Source organism: Vipera berus (genome assembly GCF_964194415.1).
Source record: "Vipera berus genome assembly, chromosome: 2".
Lineage (NCBI taxonomy): Eukaryota > Metazoa > Chordata > Lepidosauria > Squamata > Viperidae > Vipera > Vipera berus.
Window position 1 is genome coordinate 171,530,905 of NC_138203.1, and position 24,204 is coordinate 171,555,108.

Consider the following 24,204-nt stretch of genomic DNA (forward strand, 5'->3'; position numbering starts at 1 on the left):
CTCCTGCTTTGACTATTTTATGCCTTGTGTGCTTTCTCTGTTTTCTGCATCTGCAAATGGCTTGGAGAAAATGCAGCATCTGAAGTGAGCAGTTAAACTTATCCCAACAGCTGGCTTAGCTGAGATGATCTTTTTTATGGCTTCCCACCCCCCAACATCTGCTTAGACTGTTTTTATCAACAGCAGCAAAAAATCCTTATCTCTCAGGGTCCCCCCCCTTTTTATTTTTGAGGGAGGGAGAACTGGGAGGAAAAAGACACTCTTGAATCAATGTTTATCTTTTGCACCATCTGAATTATATCTTTCCTCTGAAGGAATGTTTCTAATTATACAAGGCTTGTTTTTTTAAAAACTTCCTTCTTATCTGTGAATCAGATATTAGAGAAATAATCTGGTTGAAAGCACTTGTGAAAGAAATAGATTGGAGATAAGATAGCTTTTTTCAGTCAAGAATGAAGGAATAGATTAAAGCAAATATTGCTGCTTTGTGGGAATACTAGTAGATTGGCTCAATGTGTTTGTTTGTTATTTCAACGGATTAGAAATATTGATATTTAACTCATTTTGTTCTCTCTGTCTCTCTCTGTGTGTGTGTCTCTGTGTCTCCCTTTCTCTTTCTCATATGCAGAACCAATTTAGCCTTCCAAGAACTGATGCCTTCTAGGTTTGCGGATTATAACTCTCAGAACCCAAACTTGCTTTTGGCTAGAACCAACAAATTAGTTCTGTATAACTAATTTGGAGGGACACGGTGGCTCAGTGGGTTAGGACGATGAGCTTGTCGATCAGAAGGTTGGCAGTTTGGCAGGTCAAATCCCGAGTGCCACATAACAGAGTGAGCGCCTGTTACTCGTCCCAGCTTCTGCCAACCTAGCAGTTCGAAAGCACGTAAAAATGCAAGTAGAAAAATAGGGACCACTACGGTGGGAAGGTAACAGCGTTCCGTGCGCATTTGGCGTCTAGTCATGCCGGCCACATGACCACGGAGACGTCTTCGGACAAGCGCTGGCTCTTCGGCTTTGAAACGGAGATGAGCACCGGCCCCTAGAGTTGGAAACGACTAGCACACATGTGCAGGGGAACCTTTACCTTTACCTTTAACTAATTTGGGCTATAATAGTCTATTACCCTCCTGGTCAAATTACCTGGGAATGGTGGCTATCTTGGAGGAGGAGCCCTAAACTAGATCAAAAGGATCTGGAAAATGTTGATCCTACCCAAGAATTCCACCACTTCAGGAGATGCTATCTTTGAGAGTTACTTTCAAAAGAAATCATGTTCTGGATCAGAGCCCTCATAACAACAGGGAGAATAACATTTGCTCCGTTGGAATCAAGCCCTTATAAAATTGATTTCCCCATTGAGCTTCCTGCTGGACAGCTTCCCTTCTAACCTGAAAGTAATTATTTTTGACTCCTAGGGCTGCTCCTGGCTAAGTTGTCTAGCCAGCAAGAGTGGCAAGAATGACGTATGTTGTTTTTCATAGAGGGCGGACATGTATGAACCACCTCCTCCCAAACTGCAGATACAATTATTCCAGAGAAGCACCGATATTTCTCATCAATACTTTGTCAGGTTCTATTTGTGCTTATCCTCCTTGGAAACCCTTGAAATGTCTATCCATGCCAAAACACAAATCCTATTGCTGTGAAAACTACAAGAATGTTTACCTCAATGGACATTACGTGTTGTTGTATTTAAATGAAATACACTACTTTTTCAAAAGAGGCAATCCTTTGGTTATATTGCCGGGTACATTGTAAACATTCTGTTAGTTAAGATTTTCTTACAGTTTCTTATCTCAAAGCACTGAAAGCACTTTGCCCACATTTCAGAAGGAAGAGATTGTGGATTAACATGGATTTTGGCTCCTAAGAAAATTCTTACCCATTTATCAATCTTCTGGGAGAAAGAGCCTAGTGGACTAGGATAGCCACTTAATGTGGCCTTAATAAAGAACTGCACCACTAGAATTCATCTGACCCAAAGGGTCCAAAGACTGAACCATTTTTTTAAAAAAAATCAGCCCAAGCTATCAGAAAAGATGATACAGATCTGTATCATAAATATAATTCAGGCATTTCAATCTTCTTTAACAAGACAACATGTTTCGCAGGAAATTGGGAAGATAAGTGTGATAGAAGGGGCAAGATTGAAGCTTAAAGTTGAAAAGAAACATGATAAAGTAATAACTATTTACTCAATGAGTTTGAATCTCCAGGGCTAGATGAAGAGCATCATAGGATATTGAAAGAACAAAGTGATAGGATGACTAATTAAGAGAATAACAATGATGATAACTACAAATAATCACAAATTTAAAGAAGGAAAATAAGGACTTGCTGACTTATGGCCAGTTAATCCGATATCAATATTTGGAAAGATTCTAGAGATTCATCTGTGAAGACTTGAAAATACAGTACCGGTAATTATTAGATCAGCATAGATTTGTTACCAGACTAATTTCACCTCATATTTTGACTGGGTAATAAAAACATATTCAAATGATTTTTTTTCACCCAAATTCCCCCAAACCAGTTGATTTTAATGAATAACAGTAATGGGGGAAGGAATAACCTTGAGGAACAGAAGGAAGACCCACTGCCAAGATAAGTCAGGTAAAAGAAAAATGAGTCATGCTCAGAACTTTAACCTGAGTAAGCATTTCAGTCAAGATTCTCCCTAGTTCTCATGAAAATAAGGGGAGGGAAGGAGGAAGTGCATTCAGACTTGCAAGAGTCTGTTACTATAACAGAAGTGATAAAAGTAGTATTAGCATTCATAACTTTGATTTCTTAATCTGCTTCACCTTGAAAAGCTGCCAATAACAGTGAAGTATTGAACTTGTATGAATATTTTGTTCTTCACATTAACAAGGAATATTGCATGTGGCACAGATGCAAGTGAGGCTGATAATGTAGTCTTCTATATCCTCTCAACATTACTGAAAAATATTACCTGAAAATTTGATTGACCAGAACTATAGTGGGAGGTGGGAGGTCTCCAGAGATGGTCTCCAGAGATAAGCACAGATTGTAAAAGGAGTAAAGAGCATGAAAGGAAGAAAATAAAAGGAAAAACAAATAGATTTTTGTGTGAGAGATACAAAATAGAAAATGGGAGATATAAACAATTTGAAAGTAGATAGTCCGAATGTGTGGAATTGAAGAATACATGCAGGGAATTGAAACTGCAGGTTTACAATGTCAATAACTATGAATTGGCATCATTTAGATTGCTGTAAAGAAAAGTATGGATCTATAGATTATACTCCAGTTGGTGATAATAATGAAAGAACAAGAGATGTATTTTGGGGGCAACTGTGTAATATTCAGAATGAATGTAATCCAGATGAAAGTAGTTTTATTCTGGGACATGGATGGATAGATAGGAATGAGAAGAAACAGTAAGGAAAAGATGAATGGAGCATTTAGGCATCTAAAAATGAATTAGAATGGTGATTGGAGAACATTATCTTAAAAAATATGCTTCTTTCCAATATGTATTCATATGTACACATGGCAAGGATATGAACATAAATAAAGTATGATTGATTTTATTGTTTCTAATAAACAAGGGAATTCATGATGAAGAAATGGAAGAAAAGGAAGAAGTGAGGCAAATTAGTTGGAAGCAGAATCACTGCAAGAGGAGAAAATCAGCGTCATATGAAAAAGTATTAAGTTAATCTCTCAGCAGAATGAATAGAGGTAAGAAAAGAAAATGCTGGAGCTACATGAAACCCTTATGGGACACAATGTCACCAAGTAATGGAAAATATGAGAAAGAAATGTTTGGTAGAATAGTAAACCATTATGTAGAAACTTAACCCATTATTTGGATGACAAAAATAACAGAATAACACAGTTGTAAGGGACGTTGGAGGTCATCTAGTCCAACCCCCTGCTCAGGTAGGAAACCCTATAGGGATTGGACTAATGATTGTCCAATCTCTTCTTAAAAACCTCTCATGTTGGAGCACCCAAAACTTCTGGAGGCAAGTCATTCCACTGATTAATTGTTCTAACTATAAGGAATTTTCTCCTTATTTCTAGGTTGCTTCTCTCCTTGATTAGTTTCCATCTGTTGCTTCTTGTCCTGCCTTCAGGCGCTTTGGAGAATATCTTGGCTTCCTCTTCTTTGTGGCAACCCTTGAGATAGTGGAACACTGCTGGAAGCATTCATGAAAAAGTGATGTAAAGGAACTGAAACATGTTTTCAGAATGTTAAAAAATTGTCAGATGTAAATTGTGTAATTGGTAAAAAAGTTAAATTATTAGTGTTGTTTGCTTATGAGAGAGAGAGAGAGACAGAGAGAGAGACTGATTCTGTACCTGACAACTGGAAAATGCAGTTTCCCCAAAGAGACAAATTACCTGTAATAAGAATAAATGCAAAGACTACAGGGACATTAGTTTGCACAGGAAAGGTGTGTTATATGTTAAATATAATGTTAAGAGTTAGAAGAATGTTAACGTTGTATGAGGTAAACACTGTGACAGGAATACACGCGGGAGCTTTTGACAGCTGTCAAAAGCTGCCGCCAGCAAAGGCGCATGCACAGCCAGCTGACAGATCTCCGCTGTCAAACAAGTTCTCCACCACGCATGCGCCACCGCCACGCGGACGTGAAGCTGTCAAAACACACACCGCAGCTGATCGGCTCAGCAGTCCCCGCGGGAGAAGAACAAACAGTGGATTGGCGCAGCCGGCCGGCTGCTGGCTAAAAAAAAGCTGAAGCTGAGCACCTACTTGTCCAGTACCTCAATAAACCTGTTAGACCCAGCCAGCTGTCTCCGAGTGGTCTTTAAGCCACTTCAAAAGGCATTTGGCAGAATTGTGACTGAAAGGCTATGAAATGGGACAGTGAAATTTAGGCAGCACCATACATATTTGTGTCAGGCAGAGGACTTCAAATCAGATTGGCAAATAACTGAGAAATGTATGAATGTCATAAAGAAACTTCATTGTTTAGCCTTAGAAACATCCAACCAACGGCTCATTCCAGAATGTTCTGGACCCTCTGAAGAATCAATTCCAGGTTTGAAGCTTTAAAGACAAAATATACTAAAGCCAGAAAGCAGAGCAGGTATAGGCCAAACCTCTGAGACAGGAGTCCCCAACCTCTGGTCCATGGACCAGCACTAGGCTGCAGCATGCCAGAAAATGGTCCATGCAAACAAGCAAAGCCCCATCTGTGGGATGCAGGCAGTTCATGAAACCATGGCCGGTCTGTGGAAAAACCTGTCTCCAAGGGACCAGTCCCTGGTGCTCAAAAGGTTGGGGACATAACACACAATTAACAAACAAGTCTCTCCGTGAGCAAATCCTTACACAAAAGGAGGGACTTACCAGTGAAAAGGAACTCTGGGTAGATGATCTGGTGCCTAATAATGAAGGCTCAAGAATGGCTTCAACAATTCTCAACTTTTAGCAGCTACCAGTAGAATATTATTTGTCCACTGAGTTCAGTGCTTGCTTCTTGACTAGTCTGATCTCTCTCTATCTGGTTTTTTTTTAAAATAAATTGCGTTTAATTCCATTTTTGTTTTATGTTTTGCCTTTGCTGTTAAACCCAAATCACAAGCTGCTTTCTGACCTGGCTTATAACTGACTGTGGATACTTGGCTGATCTGTGACCCCTCCCCATCCTGGTTTGTTTGCTCTTCTGTTCTGCAGCATAGACAGTCCTGAACTGGGGTACTGAGGCCCTACTTTTTGCTTAGAGCATCCTCCTTTGCATAGCAAGATGGTTTGATTAAGACACAAACAGCCTCTTTCAGACAAGAAGGGCTGCCGTTAGCTTTTGAGCAATGTGGTAAGATTGCATTCCAAAATCAACAAGTAAATAAGATAAGGCCACGATAAAAAAAACTGCAGGATAAAAGCTGAGTCTGATTAAATATAATTAAAATTAAATATGGTTGATATGATTACTTCCTATGTATTTAATCATCTAACCCTTCAAGATTACTATTTGCTTTTTGGCTTCTCGGCTTAAGACTGGTGGGGGGGTGGGGGGGGAGGCAGTTGTGCACTCTTAAGTCAAACTTATGAACAGTTTCCAAATGGGACGTAACCCAGGACTCTCATACTTGTATGATTTCAAGAACTGCATGAGTGTCCAGAAAAAAAAATCCAAATAGTCTGGATGATTTCCAAATTGGAACTGATCCAGTCCAAGCATTTCTAGGAAAAATAGTTTTATGTTAAGTATTATTTTTAATCCTTAAATAATACTGAAATCAAAATAAAGGTTTACAGGGTGGATTAAGAACCAGCATTGTGTCCCTCTCTGACATTCAGATCTGAGATTCTATACAGAAGGAAGGGCTGCATTTCCAAATACCGAATATGTTATCAAGAGGTATAATGCCTGAGTTAACAAAGGATCCATTTTAAAAGAGTAAATAGCTGGCTGGGTGAAACCAATGGAGCAGAAAACAGATAGGAATGTATTGAGCAAAATCTGAAAACTTGCTCATGTTTAGAACAATTGTTACCAATAAATATTCAATGCACCAAAATTGCTGGGTAAATAAAATAGCTTCATATTACTATTGAGTCTAAAACCTGTTTCAGTCTCATTGTACATCCCACTTTTCAGAGTTATTCTGTGGATAAAGTGCGGTAATCACACTTAAATCAAGCTGTATTTAAAGTCAAATCTTTTACATATCCAACTGTCATTGTAAGTCAGAATTACTTTATTACAGCCTTGATACTTCAAGAGATCCAATCAGATGGGTTTTCTCACCAGGACTTAGAAGCCCATGGAAAAGCAGGAATGTGAATGTGAATTACAGTTTCAGAATGAATCGAACATGTGACAGCAGGCATTAGCTCAATAGTTCTCATTGTTATGAGCAAAAAATGGACTCAGATGTTTGTGGAATAGGTTGCCTCACTCTTCAAGTATCAAGTGGCAACACAGCTCATTTTAATTCAAGCATAATATTTGCATATTGTGTTCCTTCCGATGCTCATTTTCAGTACCTTTTTATGAATAGAGCTGATACCTATGTAACAGATTATGAATGTTACTTCTTAATGAACATTTTCAAAATAAAAACAACTGGTGGTATCGGAAAACAATATAATTGATTTACTTCAGGCTTTGGACGCTGTTTCCATACTTTTTCTTTGGGTGCAATGGAATGTATTTGTTAAGAAGCTGAATATGGGTTGTCAGTTTCTAGTTTCGATCACATTTGTACAAAACAAGAGAGGAGGCTTTATTTTATTTTTTTGAAAAGAGAAATCTGATTCTGAAGTGACACTCAAGATACAACAGATTGGGATACTGAGAGGGCAAGAAAAAAAAATTGGCTTTGACCATAGAACAAGCATCCAGTAGTAGAAGCCAAGTTCCACGTTCCTCGGGTTTCTTTTGCAAAACAATCAGATTTGCAATGCCTCTTTGGAACTGTAATTACAGGTAGTCCTCGATTTACGACCACAATCAAGCCCAAAATATCTGTTGCTAAGTGAGACATTTGTTAAGTGAGGTTTTCTCCAATTTACTACCTTTCTTGCCACAATTGTTAAGTGAATCACTGCAGTTGTTAAGTTAGTAACATGGTTGTAAAGTGAATCTGGCTTTTCCATTGACTTTGCTTGTCTGAAGGTCACTAAAGGTGATCACATGACCCTCGGACACTGCAACTGTCCTAAATATGAGTCAGTTGCCAAGCATCTGAATTTTTATCACATGACCACGGGGATGCCACAATAGTTGTAAATGTGAAAACTGATCATAAATCATTTTTAGTGACGTTGTAACTTTCAATGGTCACTAAATGAATTGTTGTAAATGAAGGACTGAACAATTATTATGGAGGACACAATATTTTTTTTTAAAAAAACAAGTTAAAAAGGTACATGCTATGTGTGACATGTTGTTACCTATTGTGAAATTAAAAAGATTCCCAACCATGGTTCAATATTTAAGGAAACTAATAGGATTCTTTTGATTTTGAGTTTGTATTTTTCCTTCAAAGGAATGCCAATGTTGGAAGAAAAGCCTTCATCATGGTTCAGTCCAAGCTGGGAATAAACATGGTGACTGCTTTAGGAAGAAAGTTGTAGTTTGTTGAAGAGGAGAGCCAGACAGAAAGATGGCTCTGGCAGAAAAAGGGAGATAAAAAAAGGGCTGAGCACATGTAGGGAGTGGGTTTTTATACCCTCTGGAGCCTTTTGTTTGGACTTGTTCCTGTGGCATGAACTTTGACCTGAGTCTGAGTGTGCCTTTCTGGTATTCTGATGGTAGTGGGTTAATCCTATTATGTCCCAAAGGTCATATCCTGTTTTCCTGGGGCTGGGGCTGATGACTCTTAGAGTTTAGATGGGGTATGTAGATTTTAGGTCTTTATCTTCTTAGTCTTCCAGCTGGGGGCCTGAAACCTTTCTGGATTTACATCTGCATTTGTGCAGAGCTGGTTTCTGCTTTGGGGGGGGAGACCTGGGGCTATTAAGAAAAACTGGGTATGCTTTTCTGCCTCTTTAAGATCCTTTGAGGAAATATATTTTTCTGCCCTTTTAATATTTCCTTCTCTGAGGAAATGACTTCCCACACCAAGATAGGCTAGAATAGCCTGGCTGCAAAACTCTAGACCACCATTAGATAGCTATTAAATGCTATAAACTTCTTTGCTCTTGCTTCACGATTATCCTGGATTTTGATGCCCAGATTTGGTAACTCTAAAACTCAGCTGGAGGCATCTCTGAAGAAATATTTTCATTGTCCTTTCCCTCTACATCATTATGGCTTCTCTGTCTGAGCCGCTGCATTAGTTTGGAAAATGAAGGAAGGAGGGCCTGTCTACTTTCCCCTAGTTACTTAGTTCCTTCTGGATGCATTGAATGAAAATTCCCAATATTTCCATTCTGAATGATGGGATAATAGATCCACACAACATGAGGAAGTCAGTATCCATTTATTAGATTCTTTTCTTGGTTTTTTCCCCCCTATGGTACAAAGGATTTCTAGGTACTTGTCTTCACCAGCAAAACTTCGGAGACATGAGCGCAAACTCTGAATGTTGCCAACAATGCCAAGATCACCCACTTCATATATAAATTTATTTAAAGGGAAACCGGCTTATTTCCGACATACAACCATACCTATATATAGCGCAACAACATTAGCTTGATTCTCATACACTCAGGATTACATGAAATGGAGAAGCAACAACTCAAGAAACAGAGGGGAAAAAGGCTTCTTTAGTAGGCCTATAGACAGCACATGGATAGGCATGCTAATTCTAAATAACCCAAGAAAAAAGATTGGAGAGAATGACAGTTGCCAAATTTGGCTGGGAAGATGGCCCTAAGAAAACCGAGTTTGATACTTCTTCAATACCAAGAAAATGCAAGTGCAAAACGAAAGGGTACAAATGGGTAAAACTAAATATTTTCAAAGAAAGAGAACAAGAATAAAATATACTTACCTGTCCTTGAGAAGATGGACTGCAAAAGAACTTATAATTTCCCGGTAGTTGTTGGGCAAGGTTATTGTGTGCAAGTAGAATCTTGAATTTAGAATCGAATCTTACGCAAGGCCAAACACTTTGTTAAAAATAGAGCTGCAATTATCCAGAACTTATATTTAACTTGAGATTCACTCTTAACTCTTAGGTAGTAATATTTCCTTCCCCCTGAGACTAAAATGTTCCCTTCTTCAGGAAAAAGCAGAAGAAAATACTTTATATCTTGCAGTAGCAAAGCAATCAAGACTGGCAAAGAAAAAAGAACTATGGATCTTAAAACATAAGGGAAGCGCTAGGAAAAAAAAAGACTTCATGCTAAGCAGGAATCTCAAGGATCAAAATGAATTCCAGATCAGTTTTACGGCATGCTTAGGAAACAGCATGCTAGTCTAGAAATGGACAATGTTCCTGTAGGCTGAAGAGTAAGTTATAAAGTCCTGGACAAAGGAGAACCAAGGTGAAAGTTTGCTACAGCACTTGATTAGATTAACTTTTGTAAACAGCAGAAAGTACTCTCATGGCAATCATTTGATAAACAAGACCAGGTGATTAAGCAAAGGATCGCTGACTCCTACAATTTGAATGAAAATAGTTCTCTTTCCCTGCCATCCCCACCCCCATTTCCAAAGATGATTTATAGTCATCACTCTACCTAGGTAACCTTTTGGGTGTTGCTAGGTTGCAGAGGATATGTGCTTATCTTTTCAGAAGGCATGTGCCTTTGAGCACAAATTCTCTTCTGAATTCCCCAGAGAGGGAATTTTATCATCAATATTACTGGTGGCTACACTGCTATTCTTTGTGTGAGGGAGTAACAGAGCAGAGATGAATTTACACATTCCTGATCTCTTTAACCTTCCACATAATGATCTTTCAATGAAAAACAGATCTTCTGAAACAGGCCTTGCCCAGATGAAACATGTATACAGTATATAGGAACTCCAACTGAATCTTCCTAAATTCCAGCTGTTCATCAATCAAAATAAATACACTAGTACTTTCTTCTGTAATTTGGGAACACCCCCATGTTTGGACTTCAATTTCTAGTATTCTCTACCCAACATGATCTCATTCTGGAAGGGCTGAATAGGCAAAATTCAGCTTTTGTTCCCTCCCCCCCCAAAAAAAAACACACCTTTGGTAAAAAACTTAGGAGGGCTTACCCACTGGATAATTTCTGATTGGCTAGCTAGATTCAGGAATCAGAAATGGATCACTTTGCTTGGCAGGAGAAAGCAACAGCTGCCCCCCCCAAAGACACTGTTTCTAGTGCTGAAAGAAAAATCAGGTCAGTCCAGTTCCAAACTGGGAATAAAATGGAGGCTGCTTTTCAAAGAAGTTTCTTGTTTAGTAATGAGCAGAACCAGCAACAGAATGGAGTTCTAGGATAGCTGGTTTGGTTTGATGAGTACATGGATATTTATACAGTTTTCACAGCATTTTGTAATCTAGAGGCTTGCTTTGTGTGTTTTGTTATTGATTGGTTTTACTTGTTTTGCAAAAGCTCTTGATGGGTCTTAATTATCGGCTTCCTTGGTCCTAATCCTGTCAAACAAATGTAATTAATTTTATCCCCTTATCTATTGACTATTACCTTTAGCAAGCTCTCTTTGTAAATCTACAGGCTTGTTTCAATGTTTCGGCTTTTCTCAATAGCCAGGAGCTTCATAAGTGAAACATGGTTTCTGTGTTTCTTTTCCTGAGCTTTATTCTTGTGGTTTGGGAGGCATATTAAAAAGAATTGGGGGGGGGGGGTTGCATTCTTACCACACTATTTATCCTCCATTTTCTATAAAACAGATTAGTGCAAAGAAAATAAAAGAGGCAACCTATTTTGAACATGTCCTGAAAGCAGGCAAATAAATATCTAATTTAGCTATGAACTATTTGGATGTCTGTACTACTGTACTATTGTTGAGTTTTCTGTTCTCCTTTATTTACATTTTTTTCAAATAATTTTACTTCTGAGATTTGAGTCCAATAAGGGACTTTCCCAAGGGTGCAAGGTTGCACTGCTCCTTCTTGTGTTTCAGGACCTGGGCAAGATTTCATAAGTTCTGTATTTCTGAGCTTTGAGAAGGAAGTAAACGCTTAAGCATTTTCCTTTTACTTTTTCCAGGGCTGAAGGGAGGCGTGGAATTTCCCAGAACTTGCCAGCTAAAAATGCAACTCAACTCCGGGTTACCTATCACATGTAAGCATATGATACCTGGACTGCAAAATCAGGAAGGTCACTAAATGGCAGCAAAGAGGTACAGAAAAATTAAATTCTTCCTTGTCATCTAGTTATGCATGCCTAATCATAATGAATTGGGTGAGCGCCTGTTACTCGTCCCAGCTTCTGCCAACCTAGCAGTTCGAAAGCACATAAAAATGCAAGTAGAAAAATAGGGACCACTACGGTGGGAAGGTAACAGCATTCCGTGCGCCTTTGGCGTCTAATCATGCCGGCCACATGACCACGGAGACGTCCTCGGACAAACGCTGGCTCTTCGGCTTTGAAACGGAGATGAGCACCAGCCCCTAGAGTCAGAAACGACTAGCACGCATGTGCGGGGGAACCTTTACCTTTACCCTTCGGAGAAGGGCGGGATATAAATGGGATTAAAATAAATAAATAAATAATGATCATTTATTCAATAGAATAGAATAGAATAGAATAGAATAGAATAGAATAGAATAGAATAGAATAGAATAGAATAGAATAGAATAGAATAGAATAGAATAGAATGGGACCTTGGAAGTTTTCTAGTCAAGCAGGAGAACCTATACCATCTTGGACAAGTGACTGTCTAATGTCAAACTCGCGACGTCACGTGACGTCGCACGACGTATCGGAGCTTTTTCCCCATTGCCGGCAATGGGGTGGGCACGGTTTTGTTGCGATGCATCCGGCCCGCAGGCTGGCAGTTTGACACCTCTAATCTCTTCTTAAAACCTCCAGTGATGGAGCGCCCACGATTTCTGAAGGCAAGCTGGTCCACTGGTTAATTGTTCACACCGTTGGGAACTTTCTCCTTAATTCCAGATTGTTTCTCTCTTTGATCAGTTTAGATCTGGAAGGGGGCAGAGGTTTTCTCATTAGCACAACATATCTTGCATAACAAAAATTCTAGATGCTATTCACGCATCTATCTGAGGTGTAGAAATACATATAACCAGTAGATGGCCATAAAAGCGTAGCACCTTCAGCAAAACGTTCTGCATTTCATGAATGTCCACATTTTTTAGCCCAGATGTGGTAGCCCTAAGTAAGCAATCTTGCCTCAAACCAGGAATAACCTTTGCCATCAGATATCATGGGACGTGAATCAAGCAAAGGAAAAAAACCAGAATTGACTTGATAAAAAAATATATGAATTAAACCTAAATATTTTATTTCCTTCCCACAATACCTAAATGATATTGTGGGAAGAAAATCAAACCCTCCCACCCCACAGGCTTCCTTCCACCCTAGTCTTCCCCAAAATCAGGGCATTAAAATTTAGAATAGGCTTAAAACAAAGAAACAAAGTATTGGGAACTTTCCTTCAAGGCTGATTAAAATAGCAAAGACCTGATTAAATAGCAAAAGTTTCTTTCCCCAAAGAGATTCCCACTGTTATGTATCCAGGTGAAGAGAACACATACACACTTATATAGCAGTCACCACCAGGGGGTGTTGAACTGTAACTGTTTCGGCGGGAAACAGAGGTTCAAACCCATTGGCTGGCTGCTCACCTGGCCAGGTATAAAAGGAGGGCAGGTAACCCCTATTCCCCAGCACAGTCATTTCCACCAATAAAGATCTGCATGCTGTACTCATCGTTTCAGCGTCCTCCCTGCGCTCCAGAATCCACTACACAATACCCACTTCCATCTACAATGCTAAATAAGTGGAAACTGCAGCTCAACAAGATGCATGACTTCAGAGTGGTCTCTCTCTAGAAAACTCCCAAAGGATTTCCAAGCACTTGTTGATTTAAAAAAAACACTACAGAACTTCTGTTTTAGATCTGCATCTGTTGGGAAATCTGAAAAATCAATGTAACACTACATTTTGAAGAGGGATTGAGGACAGAAACAAAATGATTTTTTTAAAAATTATTTTAATTCCATTTATATCCCGCCCTTCTCCGAAGACTCAGGGTGGCTTACAAGCTTAGCAGTAGCCTTCATTCTATGTATATGCCTGCTTATTAGGGCTTTCACACACCACCACCCCCAAGTGGCATTATTACAAAGTCAGCTTAATTGCCCCCAACAATCTGGGTCCTCATTTTACCTACCTGGGAAGGATGGAAGGCTGAGTCAACCTTGAGCCTGGTGGGACTCGAACCTGCACTAATTGCAGGCAGCTGGTGTTACTTAAGGAGGCATTAGCCCACTGCTCCACCAAGGCAAGTCACCTAGCTTAGTGTGTCTATGTGTACATGTGCATGCACACACAAACACATAAGCACACATACTCATAGATAAAATAAGTGTATTTTTTAGGGTGTCACACACAAACACATAAGCACACACACTCATAGATAAAATAAGGGTTTTTTTAGGGTGTCAAGAGTTCAAAAGATATTGAACATTTGGACTTTCAAAGACCCTTTGCCAAAATTCCCTTTGACAGAAAGGGATTTAAATGGCAAATAGGTAAAAAATAGATGCAGAAAAGAAACAAAAATAGAAAAGAAAAATTAGAATATAGTAAAGAAAAAAATATTTTTACTTATTTATTTAAGAAAATGTATACGACCACATCAACCCATTCTCAGTGACTCTGGCAGCCAACAAAGATTTAAAAATGAAATGAATAAAGAAATGACTTCCCCTTTCATCACCAGAAGTTTAAACAATTTTAGTAACTTATCATCTTCTCTTAAAATACATCAAATGATCTTTTCTTTCCATATTTCATCCTTTGCCTCCAAACAAATCCTTAAAACCTCATCATTTCAGTCTTGATCAGCAAAACTGTTAAGAGTGACGAAAAATAACAACATAGTTGTTTTATATTAAAATAAAATAAAACAACTTTATATTCTTTCCTTTCATTTTTACCAGTGTTATTTAATCTCTTTAAATAATGACCTAGAATTTGCTTTCGTTTCATTTTTTTAAATCTCTTCTCACAACAGTTTTCAAAGCTTTTACAAGCCCATTATCAACTCTCCCAGGTAAACCAGACAGAAAACACAACTAAATGAGCTAAATCTACTTTATTATAAGACTACATTAACAGAATCTTGCAAGTCTGAAGGTACAAACTTTCTGCTGCCACTTTTCAATGTTTGATCCATTAGGACAGATCCTTCCTAAGTTTCTTCCTTTGACTGCTAAGCTACTGGATGCTCCTGCCTCTTTTGTCTGATTGTTTCTTCTGGCAAACATAAATATTTCTTTACAGAATATGTAGCTAAACTATAGAACTGGCTACTATCAGACCTGGTGATTTCCACCAGATAAGATGATTTTTTCAAAAGGTACTAGACAAGTTAATGGAACAGTAGCTGCTGGGAAAAGATGGCGACGGAGAGTTCTCATCCTCCTTTCCAGGTTTGGCTAGGTCGGATCTGGACTAAATCAGGAGGCCTGGTAAGAGGCCTGATCCAGACCCTTTATTTGCTCATTTGTTTCTACTGAGCTGGATGGATCAGTGGCTTAACTCCACAGAAGGTAGCTTTCTATGTTTCTAATTTTTCTTTTCTTGTTTATATTATTTTCATTTTAAAATATGATGTCCAAGGATGTCCCAAAGGTGCTTTTCCGAGGCAACTGAACTTTCTTGGTTTTTCCTTGAAAATGTTTCGCTTCTCATCCAAGAAGCTTCTTCAGTTTTGAAATTCTTGGATGAAAAGTGAAACATTTTCAAGGAAAAATCAAGAAAGTCCAGTTGCTTTTTGAAAAAAAAACATCTTTGGGACAACCATAACCTGGATGATTGAGAATCTTCATAGACATGTCCAAGGGTGATTTCTTAAGGCATCATGACAGTCTAAAGCTGTTTAAATCACTGGATGCAGCTGAAAACCCAGATCTAGCTCTGCTGATTTGATAGAGTGGATGATCCCAGGGAGCACCACTTAACTAACATCACCCTGCAAGATAATGAAATCTCCCTCTAATTCAGTCCTTCTGTCCATCCTTAGAGGTACACTAGTCTCAGAGGAGATCAAAACAAACCTTTTTAAAAAGAAGATAATATAAAAATCATGAAATTAAGAGGCAAGAATTCAGATAAGTTATAAAAGCTATCCAGAACACGGGAAAGGAGTGACTTAGAAGAAATTGACAAAAAAAATTGCAATGCTCCAAGTGAACCACAAGATGGTGGTGGTCTGCTACAAATCTCTCAGATCCTCTGGCAAGAAATTAGAGAGTCCCAAATATTGTCCAGTTCACATTACACTAAATTTAAAAGAAAGAAAATATCTTTCTAAGGTTTGAAATTAAGGCAGCTGATAGGAAACTCAATTACTTGTACAAAGTAATAAGAACATTAGATTTAAATAGAACATAAAAATACACCAAAGCTCCTGGTTAGACTTTTGCTTCAATCTTTGAAATAAGAGCACATCAGTTTCAATTTTCCTGGATTTGACTTGGTATATGGCCCAAAGCATCCCTTTCTCCCTTATGAAAATATGGATCCTTAGTCTGACATCAAGTGTCAACAGCTATGTTACTTTCACAATAATTGAAATATACTTTATAAGTCATATCACCTATTCTAGTTGACTTAATCTTTTAGAACAAATTTCAGTAAAATAGGAGTTGTTTTAGGCTGAATATACTATAGAATTGGCTTAGCAACAGACACAGAAGTAATAGACTAATAATGTGGCTCAAAATTGATCAAAAAGGTATAATAAACAGACCAACAAAAAGTTGTGAGCAGATGTAATGATATGTGGGATTATCTTGAAAAGCCAAGTACAAGCCAAGTACAATTGTGACTGTTATAGTAATAAAATAGTATTGACAAAAATAAAAAAACATAAAAAGCTGATTTAGAAGGACTTTTTTCTCATGCTGAAGAAGGTTTTGTTACTTCTGGATCCAGCTAAATAAGATTTTGTTCTTGGAGGACTTGGCATGGTGAGAAATTCAACCAGGAATTTTATCTAGTTACCATTGTACAGATTAATTCAGTGTTTCTCAAACTTAGCAACTTTCTCAGCAAGGATGATGACTAGGGAATTCTCCAAGTTCAGGTCCACACATCTTAAGGTTGCCAAAACTGAGAAACACTGGTCTAACTTTATATCATAGGTTTGCTATGAAGATAAAAGGGAAGGAAGAGGCAATGGTTTTGCCTTACACCCTTTGGAAATAAAATTGGGTGTAAATAATGACATAAATAAGAAAGCAATAAATGGGGGAAGCCCCTCAGAAAATGTTTAGAATACTTTTCCAGATATGCCATATATATTTAAAGGTAAAGGTAAAGTTTCCCCCGCACATGCGTGCTAGTCATTTCTGACTCTAGGGGCCGGTGCTTATCTCCGTTTCAAAGCTGAAGAGCCAATGTTTGTCCGAAGACGTCTCTGTGGTCATGTGGCCGGCATGACTAGATGCCAAAGGCGCACAGAACGCTGTTACCTTCCCACCGTAGTGGTCCCTATTTTTCTACTTGCATTTTTACGTGCTTTTGAACTGCTAGGTTGGCAGAAGCTGGGACAAGTAAAAGGCGCTCACTCTGTTACGCAGCACTCGGGATTCGACCCGTCAAACTGCTGACCTTCTGATCGACAAGCTCAGCGTCCTAACCACTGAGCCACCACGTTCCTAATATATATTTAGATGAATGTAAATAACTATCAAAGGTAGATAAGCTGTGAATGAAATTGAAAAATATATGAAAGGTTACTCCCCTTGTTGTTGTTAGCTGCGAAGTCGTGTCCGACCCATCGCGACCCTATGGACAATGTTCCTCCAGGCCTTCCTGTCCTCTACCATCTTCTGGAGTCCATTTAAGCTCACGCCTACAGCTTCAGTGACTCCATCCAGCCACCTCATTCTCTGTCGTCCCCTTCTTCTATTGCCCTCGATCTTTCCCAGCATTAGGCTCTTCTCCAGTGAGTCCTTCCTTCTCATTAGGTGGCCAAAGTATTTGAGTTTTAGCTTCAGGATCTGGCCTTCTAAAGAGCAGTCAGGGTTTATCTCCTCAAGGACTGACCGGTTTGATCGCCTTGCAGTCCAAGGGACTCGCAGGAGTCTTCTCCAGCACCATAGTTCAAAGGCCTCAATTCTTTGGCGCTCAGCCTTTCTTATGGTCCAACTTTCACTGCCATACATTGCAACTGGGAAGACCATAGCCTTGACTATACGCACTTTTGTTGACAGGGTGATGTCTCTGCTTTTTAGTGTGCTGTCTAGATTTGCCATGGCTTTCCTCCCCAGGAGCAAGCGTCTTTTAATTTCTTGGCTACAGTCCCCATCTGCAGTGATCTTGGAGCCCAGGAAAATAAAATCTGTCACTACCTCCATTTCTTCCCCATCTATTTGCCAGGAATTGAGAGGGCCAGATGCCATGATCTTGGTTTTCTTAATGTTAAGTTTCAACCCAAGTTTTGCACTCTCCTTCTTCACCCGCAACAAGAGGCTCTTTAGTTCTTCTTCACTTTCTGCCATTAGAGTGGTATCATCTGCGTATCTTAGGTTGTTGATATTTCTTCCGGCAATCTTAATTCCAACTTTTGATTCATCTAGCCCTGCCTTTCACACAAACAAAAAGATATCCCTCTCAATTATAGACTTGAAGAAATAAATGACTTCTTAGAAACACAGGGTTTAACAAATGGATCTGATTATTCCCAGCCAACAAACTTTATTCAACAGAGGAGGAAATATTCACTCAGAGGCTGGGATGCTTTATAAATAACATACACTGGGCTGTCTATGTTGGAAAACAGAGGAATTGGAAATAATAGAGGAAATCCTTGCTATCAGTCACCACAGCAATAAAGCATATTTTAGAAGCTCTGAGGTCTGTGGCAAAATAATTATTTTTGAAAGCAATAAGACAGATGAGAAACATAGTTTTCATTAGTTTTGTTTAGACTTCTCCCCCATCCAACCCAGAAAGTAAAGTCATACTAACTGAAAAGACTGTCTTCTCTTGAAGGAAATAGGAATGGATCTCTCTGTCAAATATTACCGGCTATATTTTGTTTCACAAATGAAACACGGTATATATGTCCCAAGATAATGTTGCAGGATCCAATCTGGGTCAGTCACTGGGACCAGAAGTTTTGTCTTCCGAGGTTTTGTTTCTATATTTTGTTTCTTCAAATGTGTCATTAACCCTTGTCAAGCTTGCCCATTGTACAAAGGATGGGAGAGGGCGTGATCTCTGAGAGATATTCCAGGCATGTGATTTTTGAAGAATTATTCTTCCTTTTTGGTTTTAACTCATTCACCCTCTGCCCTTGCTCCTCTTCCCAATTATCTCCATTATTAAAATAACTATGTCCTGGAGACAGAACCCACCCTTTGCATAATAATCTCCATGATTTGGGATCCAGACTGTGAAAACTGATTAATCAAAGAGGGCGAACTCTTGTAGATTGCTATCCTATCTATCCAGATTGACCCGTAAGCAAAACTTTTATTGCTTAAAGGCTGGACCTCTAGTCAAGCAAGTTACGTTGCTGAGATCATGTTTCAGTGATTGGAGGCTATTCATATCAGTACAAGGAGGAATAGGCTCAAGCCTGACAAGGCTGAATAGATACGGGTGCATCAATCTGGTCCTGGTGATTTCCCATCTTTAGTTTTCAAAAAGTGGTACATTCCCATACAGAACCAGTGCACCATTTGGAAATCATAGCTGCCAGAAAGGCTTTGCACAAATTCATCTGGTTTGACAATATCACCCTTTCCTGGATCACAAGTTCCTTTTCATCAGGGGTGTCAAACTGCTGGCCTGCGGGCTGGATGCATCATAGCGAAACCGCGCCCACACTATTGCTGCCAATGGGAAAAAAGTTGTGACACGTCGCGACACATCATGTGACGTTGCGAGTTTGACACCCTTGCTTTTCATAATCATTCATGCTGTGATCATCCCTAAGTGTGAATTATACCTATGTGGTATATATGGGATTGCCTTGAAGGCCATTTGAAACTTTGCCTGATCCAGAATATAGCATTGCAAGCAGTTCTGTATGGATCTTGGTATGCTCATGTAATACCTTTGCTATGTCAACTGCACTGGTCAACAGTGAGCTTCTGTGTGCAATTCAAATTGCGGGTTATCCTATAAAGCCTTTCATGGCATATAGGGCTTGTAAATATGAGGACCAAATCTCTTTCATCATTACTGCCTGTCCCTTTAAATCCAACAAAGAAGATGTGCTTTGGGCCTTAATCACTAAGTAATATCCTCTGATAGGAAGGGCTATGGTTCCTGCCCTATGGAATAATCTTTCCCTGGAGGCTCAGACTACTCTGACTCTGTAGGTCTAGGAATGATCTTTCAAAACTTATCTTTTCCCCTCAGGCTGTGGTATACGTTGGGGGTGTGCCCATGTTTTAGGCAGTCTGCAGGAATGCAGTCTTGGCTTTTTTTAGGGCAGTGTTTCCCAGCATGCTGACTGGAGAATTCTGGGAGCTGAGGTCCACATTTCTTAAATTTGCTGAATATGAGAAACATTGGTCAAGGGTATGTTGTTTCTCTTTATTTGGGGTAAAGTAAATTGATATATTTAGTATCATTCATTTTTAGGCATAGTATTTGTTCTGAATTCGTGTGCCACTTAGAGTCAGTGTTGATAAACAGAAACATATAGGGGCCCTTAACACAGGTTTTGGTGCCAGAGTTTTTGAAAACTCTTTTCTCTCTCTCCCATGGCCACATCAGGCATATGGCTCTCAATGAGCAGTGTTATGTATGCAGGCATCTGCATAGCAACAGCCATCAGGGGGCGTTGGCCTGGACAGTTTTGGCGGGAAACCTAGGGCCAACCCCATTGGCTGTTAGCTTACCTGGCCAGGTATATAAGGAGGCCAGGTAGCCCTCATTCCCCAGTTCACTTCCCCTTCCAATAAAGAGCTGAACTCACACACCGGCTGGCGTCTCTCTTGCGTTGGACCCACTACACAATAGTGGCGACAAAGGTGGGATTGCTGCCGACCAAGAGCTGAAGTCACTGGGGAAACGCTCCGCGAGCTGAAGGGAAAGGCATTTTTCCTTCTTCCCCCCACGACCGCCAGCTGAACCGGCAACGCCAAGTGCCACATCCACGACCAACTGCCGCCATGGCTAGAGCCGGACAACCCCGCGAATTCGAGACCCGCTGCCCCGAAACCTGGACTCGTTACCTGGCTCACGTTGAACTGTACATGCGGTTCAATCAGATATCGGAGGACGGTGCAAAGGCGGCCGCCCTGCTCTGCCTTGGGGGACCAGCGCTGCTGGAAGTCGCCGCGAACCTGTTCCCCCAGGAGGCCATCAACACTGTCGCGTACCGAGACCTCGTGGCCAGGCTCAACGCACATTTCAGGCCCCGGCGCTCCAAGGTGGCCGCACGGTCACAATTTGAGGAAAGGGACCAGCGCCCCGACGAGACCGGCGCCGACTTCCTCGCCGCCCTGCGGGAAGCTGCCGTCGCTTATAGGTTCACAAATTTGGAGGAGCGACTACGGGACCGGCTGATTTGCGGCCTACGCGACAGGCGGTTGCAGGAGCGCCTGTTCGAAAGAGAGGAGGTCTCTCTCCAGGAAGCCGAGGACGCCATCCTAGCACACGAAGCGGCCTGCGGGGCCGTCCAAGCCTGCCAGGAAACCCGGCCCGGCAACCAGGCAACCAGCGTCCACCGGCAAGGGGCCACAGAGGAGGACGACCTGAGCATCGACCTCCTCCAGCGGAAGTCGACCCCCGACCAGCGAGCCAGACGCCCAGACAGGCCCAGGCCTCCCAGCAACACCGCCGTTCCCCAGAGGTGCGCAGGGTGTGGTGGGAACCACATGCACAGCCTCTGCAAGTTCCGGTCCACCACGTGCCGGGCCTGCAAGAAAAGAGGCCACATAGCCGCCGTCTGCCGTAGCCGCCGCCCCCGGGAGGAGATCCACGAGCTGCAGCTGGAGGAACCGCCGTTCGTAGGTACTGGGGCCCCCACCAAAACAAAAATTGGCTATGTCGAGAGCCGGCTGGCCATTAACCACACAGGTAGCCGCCGGCTGCTCAAACCCAAAATTAGATTAGCAATTCGTTTGCAAGGCGTCCCTTGCAGCATGGAGCTTGACTCCGGATCAGCGGTCTCGATTATTTCGGACAAGACCCTTAACCACATAATTAGCCGGAGCAAGCAACGGATTAAATTACGTCCTACTAAATTAACCCTGACCGATTTTCAGAATTCGCCGGTCAAGGTGAAGGGGGAGGCCACCATTTCAGTGGGGTTTAAGGGTCGTGAAGGGCACCTGGATGTTGTAGTGGTAGAGGGCCGCAGAGCCAGCCTGGTCGGGCTGGACTGGTTTGAGGCCCTGGGAATCTCAGTATCTGGGATCCATCGGATCCAGGGGGACTCCATTGAGGCCGTTTGCCGGGAGTTCGCCGACGTCTTCGACGGGTCATTAGGCAAGTACACCGGGGCCCCCATATCGTTCAAGCTTAACTCAAACGTCTCCCCCGTTAGGGTCCTTCCGCGGCAAGTCCCGTTTGCGCTCAAACACAAAATCGAGCGCGAACTAGACAAGTTGGTGGCCCAGGGAATCTTAGAGCCCATAGATGGAGGGGAGTGGGAAACCCCCATCATGACCCCCCTCAAATCCAATGGGGAAATAAGGATCTGCGCCGACTATAAGTGCTCAGTGAACCGCGCCCTAAACCCGCACGCTTACCCGGTTCCCGCGGTCAGTCACGTTCTCGCTTCCCTCCAAGGCGGCGCCATCTTTGCAAGGCTCGATCTTGCACAGGCGTACCAGCAACTCACGGTCACTAGGGAAACAGCTGACATCCAAACCATAGTAACCCATAGGGGGGCGTTCCGGGTGAACAGGCTGCAGTTTGGAGTCAGCGTTGCTCCCGGCATTTTCCAGGAGGTTATGGAAAAGACACTCAGGGGCATTCCAGGAGTCTGCCCCTATTTTGATGACATCCTGATCGCAGGAGCGTCAGCAGAGGAACTGGCAGGGAGGCTTAGGGAAGTGCTGGCAAGGCTGTGCACAGCTGGCCTCAAACTCAAAAAGGAAAAATGCAGCATAGGCGTTCCTTCCACAGAATTTTTGGGGTTCAGAGTAGACGCCAGGGGAATCCACCCCACAGAATCCAAGGTGAGGGCCATCAAACTAGCACCCACACCCAAGAACAAAGCAGAGCTTCAGGCATTCCTGGGTCTGCTGAATTTCTACCATACATTCCTCCCACACAAGGCAGCCATCGCTGAACTGCTCCACAGGCTGCTAGACAAACAGGCAACATGGGCCTGGACGGCCACCCATGATCAGAGCTTCAAGGCCCTGAAGGCATTGCTGTCGGACAAGTCCACAGTAACCCATTTCATCGAGTCCAAGCCCATTTGTATCGCCTGCGATGCATCCCCTTATGGTGTGGGCGCTGTCCTAAGCCACCTTGAGCCCAATGGGGCACAAGTCTCCATAGCATACTATTCTAGGACACTGTCTGGAGCAGAAAGAAACTACGCCCAAATAGACAAAGAAGCCCTGGCAATCGTGGCAGGAATCAAGAAATTCCATGATTACTTATATGGCAGGGAGTTCACTGTCTTCACGGACAACAAACCACTCCTGGGCCTGTTCACCACAGACAGGCAACCCCCCCAGATTCTGTCCCCCAGGATGCTCCGGTGGTCCATCTTCCTTGCAGCATACAATTGCAAGCTGGTGCACAAGCCAGGAAAGGAGATGGGCCACGCAGACGGTCTAAGTAGGCTCCCCTTAGACACACACGACCCAGACCCAGCACCAGCCACACAGATCCTAGCCCTGCAGGAACTACCCGAGTGTCCAGTTCTTGCCAAGGACATTGCCAGCCACACAGCCACAGACAACATCATGGGCAGGGTGCACTCATGGGTTTGCACAGGGTGGCAGGACAAATCCCCGGGACCAGAGTTTCAGGCCTATTTCATTAGACGCGATGAAATCTCCACACACAAGGGGTGCCTCCTTTGGGGTAGCAGGGTCATCATTCCACCCGCACTACGCGCCAAGGTATTGGACTCCTTACACGAAGGGCACCCGGGGGTGGTCAGGATGAAGGCACTGGCTAGGAGCTACCTCTGGTGGCCTGGGTTGGACAAGGAGGTTGAGGATCGGGTCAAGGCCTGTTATACGTGCCAGAGATCCAGGCCAGAAGTGCCACATGCACCAGTACACCGGTGGGAGGCCACACACACGCCATGGTCCTGCATTCACATTGACTATGCGGGGCCATTCCAGGGTCAACTATTTTTAGTAGTGGTGGACAGTCACTCCAAGTGGTTAGAGGTAGTCCCTGTCCCCAACATGACCTTGGGGAGGACAATCCAGGTGCTCAGAGCGCTCTTTGCCACACATGGCCTCCCCGACGTAATTGTGTCTGATAATGGGCCTCAGTTTACTGCTGCTGATTTCCAGGCGTTCTTGAAGGCGAACTGGATTAGGCACGCCACCTCCGCGCCTTTCCATCCATCTACCAACGGGCAGGCCGAACGGATGGTAAGGACGACCAAAGACGCACTCCGGCGCATCATCAGCGGGGACTGGCACCACAGACTGGCCAAATTTTTACTAG